Source organism: Microcebus murinus, chromosome 2 (assembly GCF_040939455.1).
Source record: "Microcebus murinus isolate Inina chromosome 2, M.murinus_Inina_mat1.0, whole genome shotgun sequence".
NCBI classification, from domain to species: domain Eukaryota; kingdom Metazoa; phylum Chordata; class Mammalia; order Primates; family Cheirogaleidae; genus Microcebus; species Microcebus murinus.
In genome coordinates this window covers 74,703,462-74,720,392 of record NC_134105.1, presented here as the reverse complement: position 1 = coordinate 74,720,392, position 16,931 = coordinate 74,703,462, and positions in this window count along the sequence as shown.

Genomic DNA, 16,931 nt, shown 5'->3' with positions numbered 1-16,931 from the left:
ACAAATTTTTTGGTATCCCAATGCATATAAAAGTTATGTTTACGTTATAGTATATTAAGTGTGCAGTAGCATTAATTTTTTTAAAAGTACATACATTAATTAAAAATTACTTAATTGCTAGCTAGGCGCAGTGGCTCACAGCTATAATCCCAGCACTTAGGGAGGCTGAGGCCAGAGGATCGGAGGATCAGTTGAGACCATGAGGTTGAAACTAGCCTGAGCAACACGGTGAGACTCCATCTCTATAAGAAATAGAAAAATTAGGCAGGCATGGTGGCTCACACCTATAGTCCCACCTGCTCAGGAGGCTGAGGCAGAAGGATCACTTGAGACCAGGAGTTTGAGGTGCAGTGAACTACGATGACACCACTGCATTCTAGCCCAAGTGACAGAGGGAGACCCTGTCTCAAAAAAAAACAAACAAAAAAAAACAAAGCTTAATTGCTAAAAAATGCTAATGATCATCTGAGCCTTCATTGAGTTGTAATCTTTTTGCTGATGAGAGGTCTCGTCTCCACGTTGATGGTTGCTGACTAATCAGGGTGATGGTTACTGAAGGTTCAGGTGGCTGTGGCAATTCCTTAAATAAGACGACAATGAAGTTTGCCACATCAAGTGACTCTTCCTTTCACAAAAGATGTCTCTATAGCATGCAATAATGTTTGATATCATTTTACCCAGTGCAGAACTTCTTTCAAAATTGAAGTCAATCTTCTCAAACCCTGCTGGTGTTTATGTTTACGTAATATTCTAAATCTTTTGTCATTTCAACAGTGTTCACAGCATCTTCACCAGTAGATTCCATCTCAAGAAACCAATTTCCTTAGAACAGTGATTGCCTGGGTATGAGGGGATGGGAGGATAAGGAGTAACTGCTTCACATGTAATAATATGTCCCTTTGGGGTGATTAAAATGTTTTGGAACTAGATAGAGGTGATGGTTGCAAAATATTGTAAATGTAATTAAATACCGCTGAGCTATTCTCCTTAAAATTGTTGATTTTATGTTATGTAACTTTTATCTCAATTTTAAAAAACTGCTTTCTCTACTCATGCATAAGAAGCAACTCCTCATCTATTCAAGTTTTATCATGAGATTGAAACAATTCAGTCCCATTTTTTGGCTCCACTGCTAATTTTAGCTCTCTTCTATTTCCACCACATCTGCAATGACTTCCTGTACTAAAGTCTTGAACCCCTCAAAATTATCCATGAGAGTTGGAATCAATTTCTTCCAAACTCCTGTTAATGTTAATATTTTACCTTCTCCCATGAATCACGAATGTACTGAATGGCATCTGGAGTGGTGAATCCCGGGATCCTTTTAGACTGGGGAAACTAAAAAAATTAATTAACTTAGTAAAATTTTAAAAATGGAGTGGTGAATTCTTTCCAAAAGGTTTTCAATTTATTATGCCCACATCCACCAGAGGATTCACTATCTATGACAGCTATAGCCTTATAAAATATGTTTCTTAAGTAATATGACAATAAAGTTGAAATTACTCCCGTGAAATGGATGTTGTGTTAGAAGGCATGAAAACATTAATATCCTTGTACATCTCCATCAGAGCTATTGGGTGTCGCGCCCGCCTCGCCAGCAAGGAAGACGCGGCAACTGGAGTTCTTCTGACAGTGCTTTAATGGGGTTCCCTTTAGACTTACATGATCCAGAAGACCTAGCCCAGCAGCACGCAGGCTGCTATATACCCTAGAAGCACAACCCCTAAGCTGGGATAGGCCGCTCAGCTGTCGAGCCACCAAAGCATTGGTCCATAGTAGGATCCTTCATTTGCATGCTTGCGCCACAGGGTAACCGACAATTGCGCGTGCGCTGAACTTGTTTACTGCTCTAGGCAAAGCCGGAAACAGGCGCCATCTTGTAATGGCGTTGACACCGCGCCCCACAATTGGGTGACCAGGTGCATTGTCAGTCAGTAGTAATGTATTTTTTTCCTGAGCAGAGCAGTAGGTCTCAACAATGGGCTTAAAATATTCAGTAAACCATGCTATAAATAGATGTGCTATTATCCAAGTTTTCTTGCTCCATTTATAGAGCACAGGCAGAACAGATATAGCATAGTTCTTAAAAACTATAGGATTTTTGGAATGGTAAATGAGCATTGGCTTCAACTTAAAGTCACCAGCTGTGTTAGACTCTAACAAGGGAGTTAAGTTCTCCTTTGAAAATTTGAAGCAGGGTATTGACTTTTCTTCTCTAGCTATGAAAGTCCTATATGGCATCTTCTTCCTATAGAAAGCTGTTTTATCTACATTGAAAATTTGTTGTTTATGGTAGTCACTTTCCTCAATTATCTTAGCTAGATCTTCTGAATAATTTGCTGCAGCTTCTACACCAGCATTTGCTGCTTCACTTTGCACTTTTATGTTACGGAGACAGCTTCTTTCCTTAAACCTCATGAACCAACCTTTTCTAGCTTCAAACTTTTCTTCTGCAGCTTTCTCACCTCTCTCAGCCTTCATAGAATTATAGAGAGGTAGGGCCTTCTGCTGCCGGATTAGGCTTTGGCTTAAGGGAATGTTGTGACTTGTTCGATCTTCTATCCAGACCACTCAAACTTTCTCTATGTCAGCAATAATGCTCATTTGGTTTCTTATCATTCATGTGTTCACAGGAGTAGCACTTTTAATTTTTTTCCAGAATTTTTTCTTTGCATCCACAACTTGAATGTTTAGCACAAGAAGCCTAGCTTTTGGCTTTTCTTAGATTTTGACATTCCTTTCTCACTAAGTGTACTCATTTCTAGGATATTGTTTGTTTCTGTTGTTGTTGTTTTAAGGCAGGATCTTGCTCTGTTGCCTGGGCTAGCATTCAGTGGTGTGATCATAGCACACTGCAACCTGAGACTCCTGGATTTAAGCAATCCTCCACCTCAACCTCCTGAGATGTGAGCCACTATGCCCAGGCTCCTGCTTTGGATTTAAAGTAAGAGACCTGTAAGTCTTCCTTTTACTTGAACACTTAGAGCACATTGTAGGGTTATTAATCGGCCTAATTTCAATATTGTTGTGTCTCGGGGAATAGGGAGGCCCAAGGAGAGGGAAAGAGATTCAGAAACAATTAGTTGGTAGAACAGTCAGAATATACACAACGTTTATCAATTAAGTTTGCCATCTTACATGGGTAAGGTTCATACATAACACCTCAAAACAACTAAAATAGTAACATCAAAGATCACTGATCACAGATCACCATAACAGATATAATAATAATAATAATACAAAAGTTTGAAATATTGTGAGAATTATCAAAACGTTAACACAGCTCACGCCTGTAATCCTAGCTCTTGGGAGGCCGAGGCGGGCGGATTGCTCAAGGTCAGGAGTTCAAAACCAGCCTGAGCAAGAGCGAGACCCCGTCTCTACTATAAACAGAAAGAAATTAATTGGCCAACTGATATATATATATAAAAAAAAAAAATTAGCCGGGCATAGTGGCACATGCCTGTAGTCCCAGCTACTCTGGAGGCTGAGGCAGAAGGATCACTGGAGCCCAGGAGTTTGAGGTTGCTGTGAGCTAGGCTGACACCACGGCACTCACTCTAGCCTGGACAACAAAGTGAGACTCTGTCTCAAAAAAAAAAAACAAAAAAAAAAAACGTTAACACAGAGACACAAGCGTACACTGTTGGAAAAATAGTGCTAACAGAATTGCTTAACACAGGGTTGCCACAAACTTTCAATTTGTAAAAAATGCAATATCTCCAAAGCATAATGAAGGGAAGCATAATAAAATGAGATAGGCCTGTATATGGGTATTCTCCACTCAATCTTGCTGTGAACCTAAAATTGTTTTTAAAAATAGTGTATTTTTTTAAAAAGTCAAACAGCCTTGTAGCCTTAGCAAATATTACTCATATGTGTAAATTTCAAAATTAGCAATATATACAGCTTTTAGAGCATTTATCATAGAAAAATTTCATAACAAGATAAAGCTAAATTTTTATCAATGATATTGTGTCAGCCTATAAAAATATATTTTATTGTACTTTCAGTCATGATACATCTTTTTGCTTTGTTAAAATGGGTGAATACTGGCCTGGCAAGGTGGCTCATGCCTCTAATTCTAGCACTCTGGAAGGCCAAGGTGGGAGGATTGCTTGAGGTCAGGAGTTCAAGACCAGCCAGTTCAAGAGCAAGACCACATCTGAAAATCTGTTGGGCATGGTGGTGAGCACCTGTAGTTCCAATTACCTGGAGGCCTAAGGCAGAGGATCCCTTGGGCCCAGGAGTTTGAGGTTGCAGTAAGCTATGATGACACCACTGTACTCTACCCATAGTGACAGAGTGAGACTCTGTCTCAAAAAAAAAAAGGAAAAAATGGGAGAATACCTTCTTGCTAATTTAAATCTGGTTGCTCTTGCTGTGAGCTAGGCTGATGCCACGGCACTCTAGCCCAGGCAACAGGTTGAGACTCCATCTCAAATAAAATAAGATAAAATAAAATAAAATAAATCTGTTTGCTCTTTAAGTGTGTCATGCAATTACTATAAAAGAGATTAGAAACAATATTAAAAAGAAACACAGAAAGTTATTGTGGCAGGTTGCCAAGTGGTAATGCCAAGCATTATAAAAGTGATCATGGTTCCTATGAATTCATAAATAACTTTCCAAAGTAAGTGAATTTGTGACAGAGGGCACTTATATATCACCATTCAGTGGGGCAAAAGTCAACTTATCCGTCCCTATTTTCCTTCTAACTACTAAGATTCTAAAAATACCTATGGGCAAGTCAGTAATAGAAAGGCAAGAAATTAAGTGTTTCACTCATTCATTTAACAATAATTTGTTAAGTGCCTAATGACTTTTCTGTCACTTAACAGGTGTTTATTAGATTACTATGTACTCTGAAGAAATGTCTAATCTAATGGAGGATATAAAGTGCATGAAGCAATAAGAGACATTAAATAATTAAATGCTGGATTGTGTGATGAATATTATAATTATTATATGCATTCAAAGGAGAGAATACTGGAATAGACTTGGAATAGCCAGGAAAGCCTTTATTCTCTTGACACTAATTTTTTGAACATTTTAAAGAAGAGCCGGGCGCGGTGGCTCACACTTGTAATCCTAGCACTCTGGGAGGCTGAGGTGGGTGGATCATTTGAGCTCAGGAGTTTGAGACCAGCCTGAGCAAGAGCAAGACCCCATCTCTACTAAAAATAGAAAAGAAATTAATTGGCTAACTAAAATATATATATATATATATATATATATATATATATATTAAAAATTAGCTGGGCATGGTGGCATGCACCACCATGCCCAGATAAATTTTCTATATTTTAGTAGACACAGGGTGTCACTCTTGCTCAGGCTGGTCTCAAACTTCCAAGCTCAAGCAATCCTCCCAACTCAGGCTCCCAGAGTGCTAGGATTACAGGTGTGAGCCACCGTGCCTGGCATCAATTCTCCCTTGAATCTCTATTTCTTCATCTATAAACCAAGACAGTTTAATCTCTAAGATTTTTCTCATTGTAAGTTTTTTCTCACTCTAAATAACCACATCTCTATTCCTTGGTTAGTGACTCATCTGGAACCTAAAGCACTTTTATACGGAGTCTGCTATGTCTAAAGAAAAAACAATTATTTTATCATCTAAGCAGATTGGGGCTCCTGAGCACAGTGAGGGCTTTGAGACTGTGGTAAAAGAGAATGTGATCGCTTTCTCAGTGCCACAGCAGGGACAGGAGAAGGATGGGATGCAAGATAGTAAATAAGGAGAAGGCAGGGGCCGCAGCAGCAGGGAAAGAAGTGAAAACTGTGACTCAAGAGATGTGGGCAGAGGAGGTGTCTATGCCATCTGAAAAAGTGGTGAAGGTAGAAAATAAAGATATTGAAAGCAGAAGCAAAGGCAGTGGCATGGAGATGAAGGAAAGTTCACTGGGGGAAGTAGGAAGGCGAAAGAATTTACTCACCAGCTCCCATCTCCCATTGGTCAGTAGTTCTCTGCACAGGGTATTAGGTCCCCTGCCTTGGCACTTTTAAGTTGTCTGTACAGGTACTGTGGGTTTTTATGGTGTCCTATGCCTCAAGGTCACCATGCAATCTCTGGGTAGGAGGCAAGAGTGCACATTGTGGACAAAAGGCCAGGGGCTGTCATGTTGTAGAGGGCTGTCATGTTGTACTCTGAGAAATTAGTCAGGAAGGTATTAGTAATATTTTTATTTTATAATAAACTGTCTGAACCTCTGTCTTAATTCTTATATCTATATGGTATATGTTTTAACTATAAAATCCATTGAATGATTATAAACTATATACTATACTATACTATATAGTACTATATACTATACTATAAACTATATACTATATACTATACTATACACTATATATATTATATATACTATACCATATACTATATACTATATACTATACTATATACTATAAACTATAAACTAAACTATATGAATGAATCTAAAATTAGGTATCATATCATTGTTTCCAAGTACAGTTGCATGATGTAAACTTTTAGGAGCATAGAAAAATTATGAGTTTAATTGTTACCTAATAATTTGGGGCTTGTCAAATCATCTTCCCCCTACCCTAACCCTACAAGAATTTGCATGTGTTGCCATCATATGATATTAGCACTGTCTTGGAAGTTGAAAATTTAAGGTGAGTGATTGAAAAGTGTGTGTGTAGTCAAAACAAATCACTCAATTAAGCGTCACAGAGCTAAGTTCCAATTCCAATCTCTACACACCCTGCTCATAAAACAGGGTTTTTATATATTAAAATTTGGATGGAAGGATAAAAAAAGAGAGAAAATAAATTATCCAGTGGTAAGAGAGATAAACCTTCCTTTTTGTGCTTCACACTGCTAATTTGTCCACTGAACATTCCAAGAAGTGGGCAAGGTGAGAGAGACGATATGTGGTAATAGGCAGAGTAACAGGCAGGAACCCTGGATGAGAGAGGACCTCAGATGCTAGCTAGCCTCTGTCACTTTATTAGCTGAGTGATCTTAGACAGTTTCCTGAACTCTCAAAACCCGGGCTTCTCTGTTGGCTCAATGGGATGGGTAAGAATACCAACATTAATACTTTATTGTACAGACTAAATGATATTTTACACACACACACACAAATATGAGCTTAAATTTTTTCTCTTACAGTACTTATTACATATCTAACTTCCCTGATTCAACTGTGACCTCCTTGAGGATAAGAGGGCAGTATTCTTCTTTATATCCCTACTGTTGGAAACTCATCTGGCACAGAGCATGATCATAGAGCAGCACTCACATAAATTTTAAAATGGATATTCATTTGTTTAACAATGTTAAATATTTTCTTCTATATGTGAAGAACTGTGCTATACACTGTTAAGACAGGATACAAGCATTAAAAATACATGTCCACAAGGTGGTCTGGAGGGCTTAGAGACTGGAGACAATAACATTAATAAGTAATTAAGATGCAATACAATTGTAGAGATGAAGGACAGGATACAACCTAGGATTGAGAAAAAACTCAGTGGAACCTAGTGTGAAGGATAAAAACAAAGATAGAAAGGTGATTGGGTTTTATTTTAAGAAACTCGAGACTCTTACCACTCGTAAGAAAAGTGGTGTTGATCAAGACATTTTTTATTACAAAGGGCATAATTGCAACTTGAGCAAGTCACAGAAGTAAAGCAAAGATGTCAAGATCCCCCCGCCACCTCTCTCTCTCTCTCTCTCTCTCTCTCTCTCTCTCTCTCTCTCTCATTTCTTCTCCTCTCTGAATGGTATCTTCATTCTCTCCTGCAGATGGTTTCTCTACTTAATGGGAAACACAGCTTCTAGCAAGGTTACATTTTAGTATACAAATCAGATAAGAAAAGAAAACTTTCCCTTTCCATCTCCTTCCCCCACCTCCATCCCCTACCCTTACAGTTCTGGCCAAAAATATCCCAGGGAAGTATTCTGATAGGCTAGGCTTGGCTCACAGGCCTAACCTGGACCAGATACTATAGCCCAGAGGATATGATATTATGTTCAATGGAAGATATCAATACCCATCCATATAGCAAGAGAAGTGGAGACTTTTATTAACTGTACATAATTAGAGTTGGGGAGAAAGTATTTCTGAGTTGCTATTCTGAGCTGACAAAATACTTTGAGTCTACTAACATGCTAACTAAATTTGAACTTCTGTAATGATAATAACAATTACAGAAATAAAAATAACAACAGTAACATTTGTTGAATGTGAAAAGTCCTTCACATATGTTATTTAATTTTTCTGACAACCCCATGAAGAAAATATTATTCATTCCTATTTTATAAATAAAGCAACTGAGGTACAGAAAAGATAAGAAAAATTTCCAGGGTCACACAATAAAAGTACAGATTTGTGTGGGGCGCGGTGTCAACGCCATTACAAGTTGGCGCCTGTTTCCGGCTTTGCCTAGAGCAGCTAACAAGTTCAGCGCAGGCACAATTGTCGGTTGCCCTGTGGCGCGAGAATGCAAACAAAGGGTCCTGATATGGGCTAATGCTTTGGTGGCTCCACAGTTGAGCAGCCTATCGCAGCTTAGGGGTTGTACTTCTGGGGTATATAGCGGCCTGCGCGCTGCCGGGCTGGGTCTTCCGCATCATGTAAGTCTAAAGGGAACCCCATTAAAGCACTGTCAGAAGAACTCCTGTTGCCGCGTCTTCCTTGCTGGCGAGGCGGGCGCGACAGATTTGAACCCAATTTTATTTGACTTTGGAGTTGACTACCCCTCAACCACTATCTTATACAGAAATAGAAGAAACATCAATCAGCAGCTTTAAAATACATCCATGTTTTAAAAATATCTCTCTGGCACTGTGCAAAAATTGGATTTTTTTTTTTGAGACAAAGTCTCACTTTATTGCCCAGGCTAGAATGAGAGCCGTGGCATCAGCCTAGCTCACAGCAACCTCAATCTCTTGGGCTCAAGCAATCCTCCTACCTCAGTCTCCCAAGTAGCTGGGACTACAGGCAGGCGCCACCATGCCCGGCTAGTTTTTTCTATAGGTATATTAGTTGGCCAATTAATTTCTTTTTTATTTATAGTAGAGATGGGGTCTCACTCTTGCTCAGGCTGGTTTCAAACTCCTGACCTTGAGCAATCCACCTGCCTCGGCCTCCCAGAGTGCTAGGATTACAGGCTTGAGCCACCGCACCTGGTCCAAAAATTGGATTCAAGAAGAGAAATATACTGCAGATAAAGAGGCTGCTGTGACCACAATGTATCTGAAGCTCAAGAATGAAGAGGGCTTGTATGAGATGGAAAACTATACACCTAACCAAGCCTTGGTACCCAATCCAGTTTGATTGACTACTGGTCTCACCTGTCTCTCTCATGCTACGGACAAGGGCTTGCACAAATATTAATAGTAATTGTAACTGAAACAGAATTATTAAATTGCATAGTCTATATTAAATTGCATAGTCTTAGGTATTCAAATTTAAGTCCAATATTTACACATTAAACTGGAGCATTTGAAGGATTGACAACAAAGGAAGATAGGAATGAATAAATGGGGTTCATTTATGGATCTCATTTCACTTTTGTTATCAATCAATAATGAATGTAGGGTTTTTTTTTGTTTGTTTTTGTTGTTGTTGTTGTTTTCTGAGACAGTCTTACTCTGTTGCCCGAGCTAGAATGCCATGGCGTCAGCCTAGCTCCCAGCAACCTCAAACTCCTGGGCTCAAGCAATCCTCCTGCCTCAGCCTCCCAGGTATCTGGGACTACAGGCATGCGCCACCATGCCCGGCTAATTTTTTCTATATAGTTTTAGTTGCCCAGATAATTTCTATTTTTTGTAGAGATGGGGTCTCGCTCTTGTTCAAGCTGGTCTTGAACTCCTGACTTTGAGCGATCTTCCTGCCTCGGCCTCCCAGAGTGCTAGGATTACAGGCATGACCCACCATGCCTGGCCAATAATGATTGTAGTTGATGGTTATCTCTATGTGTTGTAGGATTTTATTTTCTTCCTTGTGTCTTATTTCCTAATTTTTATGCTATTATAATATTTAGGAAGAGTTATTTGAAACTCATGTAGTACAGCTATATAGGTTTCAGGTCTTGCAAGACTGTGAGAGAATTTAGATGCTGTCAGCTAGGGCATTTGAAAGTTCGCGTGTTGTCAAAACATGAACTCTTTGGGGAGCTCTCCAGGGTACTAAACGGGACTAGCTATCCTGAAAGTCTAACAGTGAATCCGATCTTTATGTCTCTCTTCTGACCTATTGGTCTACCCTGAATCTTGCCCTATGACCAACTACCTACCTCAATTATGTCTTAAAGCAATTTAATTCCCTGCATGAGTTTCCAACAGGTCTTAACTATCTACTTTATGCAGATGCCTTAAAAATCTGTCGAACCAGTAATTTTCTTCTCGCCCAAGCTCTTCTGTTTCATTTCTATTGCCATTAGCCTTCTTTAATTTCTTTAGCAAATACTATTGATAGTAGACAGATATGTAAAATTGAAAACTAATACAACTTACAGAAGGAGATAACAAAGGAGAAAATCTATGTGATTTTGGTTAGTAATGAGTTTTTAGATACAACATTAAAACAACATTCTATGAATTTAAAAATTGATGTTTAAATTCATGAAAATTTAAAATGTCTACTCCTTACTGGTATTATAGACATATTAAAAAAAATAAAAATAAAAAAATAAAATGTCTACTCTTCTAAAGATGCTGTTAAGAGGATGAAAAGAAAAAACATGAACTTGGAGAAAATATTTGCAACACATATGTCTAGGAAAGAACTTGTATCCATAATATACAAAGAACGCTTAAAGTGCAACAATAAGAAAACAAACAACCCATGTACAAAATGAGCAAAAGCACTGAACAGACATCCCACCAAAGAAGATATGCATATGGCAAATAAGCATATGAAAAGATGCTCAACATCAGATGTCACCAGGAAATTGAAAATTTAAAAAATGAGATACTACTACACACCTATAAGAATGGCCAAAATCCAAAAAACTGATAAGAACAAATGCTGGCAATGATGCAAAGTACTAGGAGCTCTCATCATTGCTGGAGAAAGGTACAGTCACTTTAGAAGACAGTCTGGCAGTTTCTTACAAAGCTAAACATAATCTTACCATATGATCCTGCAATCACACACCAGGGTATTTATCTAAATGAGTACATTTACACAAATATTTATAGTAGCTTTTTTATAATTGTCAAAAACTGGAAGCAACCAAGATGTCCTTTAATAGATTAAAAAACTAGTATTTTTATTATGGTGGATTATTATTCAGTGGTAAAAAGAAATGAGCTCTGAAACCACAAAAAAGAAAATTTCCATGGAGGAAATTTAAAATGCATACTGCTAGGTTAAAGGAGCCAGTCTGAAAAGGCTATATTATAACATTCAGGAAAAGAGAAAACTATAGACAGTAAAAAAAAAAACCAAACAATCAGTGGTTGCCAGGGGTTGGTGATAGGGGAGGGTAGAGGGATAGAGACATAGAACACGGGGCGGGGGGGGGGGGCATGGAGAGGGGGTTCAGGGCAGCAAAACTATTCTGTATGATACAGTAATGGTGGATACATGACATTATTTATTTGTCAAAACTCATAGAACTGTATAACACAAAGAATAAATTTTAATGTAAACTATAGACTTTAGTTAATAATGATGTGTCAGTATTTGCTCATTAATTATAACAAATGTACCACACTGATGCAACAGGTTAATAACAGAGGAAACTAGAGGGCAAGAGAAGAGAATTATATGGCAACTCTGTACTAACTGCTCAGTTTTTCTGTGAACCTAAAACTGTTCTAAAAATTAAAGGGTATGAGTTTTTAAAATATTACTGAGTGTCTATTGTATGTCATCCATTGCCTTAGGAACTGGGATTACAACATGAACTCAGTGGGCATGACCTGGCCCTCCTGGTGTTTACAGTCTAGTGTGTAGGGGTGTGGGAGGAGCCAGACATTAATCAAATGACACAAATAAGTGCATAATTATACACTGCTGTGAGTGAAAGCTTCATAGGCCTGTGAGAGTTCATACCTGGCCTGGAGGGTTGGGGAAATCTTCCCTAAGAAAGAGATATTTGAACTGTGCTCTGAAGGATGAATGGGTGTTAATAGGTATGGGGGGGATTTGGAGGGGGAGCATTACTGACAAAGGGTAAGTAAGGTCCTATGGTGAGATGCAGTGTGTACATGACAACTTAGGGAAGACCCATGTGGCTAGAGCACAAAAAGCAAGAGGGAGAGTGCACAGGCTGAGCTTAAGGAGACTGGTAGGGTCTATACAGCAGAGAACACTATGGGCCATAAAGAAGATGCATATCTCTAACCTAAAATCAGTAGGAGGAATTTGAAGAATTTTCAGCAGGGTGTTGTCATGATTGCATTTTAAAAACACTTCTCTGGCTATTTGGTGGAAAAAAGATTGCAAGCAGTCTTGACTAAAGTATTATTGACATTTTGGGATAGATAACTTTTTGTTGTAGGAACCTGTCCTGTGTTTTGTAGAATGTTTAGCGGCATCCTAGGCTTCTCTACATTAAATACTAGTAGTACCCCTCCCCCATGTAAAAACAACCAAAAATGTCTCCAGACATTGACAAATGTCCTCAAGGGGCAAAATCATATCTAATTGAGAACCACCAAATTAGAAGAAGAGCAAGAAGAGGTGAGAGGGATCATTTGGAGCTTTTTACAGCAGTCCAGGTGACAGATTATGGTAGTTTAGACTCGAGGAGGTGGAAAAGGAAGAAAGTGACCTGGTTAGGGAGATGTTTAGGAAGTAAAGTTAACAATATTGGGTGCTAGATTGAAATGGAAGAAGAGAGAGTGAGAGGAATTAAGTAGAATAAGTTTCTGGCTTAAGCATGTGGGTGGGTGATGGTACCATGCAGTAGGGATCCCAAATAGATCCTAGATTTGGAGCCAGTGCGGAAATAGAATGAGACTTTTGGAAGTATTGGAAGAATATTTTCCATGTGGAGGAACATAAATCATTAGAAGCTAAAGGAAGACTTCAGTAATCAATCACATTGGTGATACTTTCCACAGCTTTATCCTTTATTTGAAAAAAAAAAAATCACATTGGTGGCCCCCAAAGAACCATGCCTCCTGGTATTCATGCCCCTGTGTAGTTCCTCTGATTGAATTAGGCTGATTCAGTATGACTCTAAACCAACAGAATGTGGCAGAGTGACCTTATAACAATTCTGAGCCCAGGTATTAAGAAGGCCTTACCTGGATACTCTGAGGGAAGCCATCAGCCATCTAAGCAGTCTGTCTAAAGCATCCTGGGACTGCCATACCGTGAGACATCTAACCTTCCTATTTGGAGAGGACTTGAGGTAGAAAACTGAGGCTCTTTGTCAACATCTGCAGCTGAGATTTCAGCTGACAGCCAGAATCAACTTGTCAAATGTGTCAGTGAGGCCATCCTGGTTGTGGGTCCTCCAGCCCCATCAAGCAACTCTAGCTGACACCATTTGGAGCTGACAAGCTGTCAGCTCATCACCAAGTGTTTGGTCACCAAGACTAATCGAATTGCAGAATTATGAACAAATACGTGATAGTTGTTGTTTTACACCAGTAAGTTTCGAGATGTTTTGTTACATAGCAATAGATGACTAAAACAGCCTCTCTAAGGCTCAGTTTCATCTACTGTAAATTGGAAATAATAGTAATACTTACCTCAGATTTGTTGTAAGGATAAGTTAAATAATGCCTGGAACTAGAAGTACTAAAATATTGCTATTATTATTCTGATAGGTACCAAAGAAGTGCTTGATGACTGATAATCTTATTTAACAATATTGATTAATTAATTGGACCAGAGCAGTTGTCACCTTCTCTGACTGCCCTATACTTAACAGAACCTCTCACTCACTCTGCTCCCTTTTTTGCTTCATAGTACTTATCACCACTTGAAAAAGATACTTTTTTTTTTTTTTTTTTTTTGAGACAGAGTCTCGCTTTGTTGTCCAGGCTAGAGTGAGTGCCGTGGCGTCAGCCTAGCTCACAGCAACCTCAAACTCCTGGGCTTGAGTGATCCTTCTGCCTCAGCCTCCCGAGTAGCTGGGACTACAGGCATGCGCCACCATGCCCGGCTAATTTTTTTTTTTTTATATATATATATCAGTTGGCCAATTAATTTCTTTCTATTTATAGTAGAGACGGGGTCTCGCTCTTGCTCAGGCTGGTTTTGAACTCCTGACCTTGAGCAATCCGCCCGCCTCGGCCTCCCAAGAGCTAGGATTACAGGCGTGAGCCACAGCGCCCGGCCTAAAAAAGATACTTTTTATTATCTGCCTTTCTTACTAGAATATTTGTTCCATGATTGTCCAAACTTTGTTTTGTTTGCTATGATATCCCTAGTACCTAGAACATCTGTCATATACATGATCAATAAATATTTGTTGAATGAATAAATGAATGTTGTTGTACATAAATTTCCACATTTTACAAAAGAAATAATGGAAAATGTCCTGTATTTAATTAAATTAATTAATTTATTTAAGAGTCAGGGTCTTGCTAATACGTTGCCCAGGTTGGACTCGAACTCCTGGGCTCAAGGGATCTTCGCACCTCAGCCTCCTGAGTAGCTGGGACTAAAGGCGTGTGCCACTGTGCCCAGCTTGCTTTGAAAACTTTCTAATGGTTACCTCTAATAGATCTGATCTTAACCTAAAATCTGATCTAATCTTTTAAAAATGTTTCTCTGTTTCTTCTCCCCCATTTTACCTGCAGTGATTTACATATCTAGAGCCTAAGGACAGGCTTGCTAGTCACCTGCCTATGCAAATATTGGGCTGTGGGCACTGTCATCCCTTGAGACTAAAAGACCTGTCTTTGACCCAGGCTGTTGGTGTGGGTCCTCACGTACAGGAGGGCGTTACGATGCATGCAGGATCACCACACATCTCTGCAGACTGTATTCAGGGTATTGAATGGACTACGGCAACCTATCAAGAACTGCAGGGCTTGTGTGCTGGCCTTTCTTGCCAGTGTACACAACCAGCGGTTCTGATAGATAATCTCCCTCTATGCCTTCAGAGGACCTCACTGGATTGCTCTGGGATTTGGTCAAGTATTATAGTGTACAGGCTGTTGACCGTGTTGAGTTGTTACTTGCACATCATATACAAAAGAGAACTCAAAAGTAATCAAAATCTTAAATGTAAGACCTAAAACTAGAAAACCCTTAGAAGAAAATACAGCTGGGACCTTGGATTAGACAATGGTTTCCTAGATATGACACCAAAAGTATAAGCAACCAAAGAAAAAATAAATTGGACTTCATCAAAATGAAAAAATATGTACTTCAAAGTACACTATTAAGGCCGGGCGCAGTGGCTCACGCCTGTAATCCTAGCACTCTGGGAGGCTGAGGCGGGTGGATTGCTCGAGCTCAGGAGTTCGAGACCAGCCTGAGCAAGAGCGAGACCCCGTCTCTACTATAAATAGAAAGAAATTAATTGGCCAACTAATATATATAGGAAAAAAAAAAAACTAGCCGGGCATGGTGACACATGCCTGTAGTCCCAGCTACTTGGGAGGCTGAGGCAGGAGGATCCCTTGAGCCCAGGAATTTGAGGTTGCTGTGAGCGAGGCTGACCCCACGGCACTCACTCTAGACTGGGCAACAAAGCGAGACTCTGTCTCAGAAAAAAAAAAAAAAAAAAAAAAAAGTACACTATTAAGAAAGTGAAAAGACAAAGAATAGAAAGAAAATATTTGCAAATCATATTCTTATAAAGGACTTTTATCCAGAATATATAAAGAACTCTTATAACTCAACAATAAAAATACAAATAACCCAATTTTAAAATGGGCAATGGATCTCAATAGACTTTGCTCCAAAAGAAGATATACAAATGAATGTCCAATAAGCACATTAAAAGATCCTTGATCAAGCAGAACCTTGGAGGCAAAAAAAAAAAAAAAATCCTTGAAATTACCAGCCATCTGGCCCCCTTACTTCAACTAGAGACAACTCTCTAACTTCAGAGCTTCCCATGGAGTTGCTGAGGCCAGATGACTATATTGCAGCCAAATTTCTCTTAGGAGAGGGAGAATTTCAATCTCATCCCACACCCTGGTCCTATATCATCATCCTGTCCCTAAGAGGAAGGCTGGTTATGAAAGTTTTATTGTTCCTATTCCTCACCCCAGCTATCTTGTTTTCTTCCGTTCCCCTACAGGTGTTGATTCCCAATCTTGTTTTCTACCGTTCCCCTACAGGTGTTGATTCCCAATCTTGTTTTCTTCCATTCCCCTACAGGTGTTGCTTCCAAGAGACTCCATAATAAATTTCCTGCATGCTAATTTGCATCTCAGGGTCTTCTTCCCAGAGAACTCAACCTTCAGCAAAAGTACAAGCCCCTAGTAGGGGCAGTTGTACCCAGCTGCCAATATGAGAGGTACTCTGGGCCAGAAAAATAGATGATGGCAACTGTAGGGATAAAAAGATGGCCAACCAAGGACTCCAGCTCAGTGAGTTCATCTCAGCAAGAGTCAGAAAATGCATGGTGTTTGTGCTATCTGTCTTCTCCTGTGCCCAGTGCAGGGCTATCCTTGGGAAAGAAAAGTCTAGCCCTGTGGGGTTCTCCACCAATACTAGGCTAACTCTTCCACTGTAGTTACTAGATTGTTAATTCTAAAAATCCATGTATTTCTCATTAGGAACCCATTAATATTAATTGAGTTAACATTCATTAAATTGAACATATTTTATCAAATAAACATTTTAGAGATTGTACTATAGATTTCTGTCTTCATATGCTATCATCTATGCTAAGGCCTGATTAAAATATTTTACTCTACATAAAAAGCAAGGGCTAGGGACAGTGACAAGTTTTGCCACTTTCATTTCTGCAAGGTTTTGAAGCTGACATGGGGACTTTGATCTCAGAGTTCAACATAGATCAGACATTTT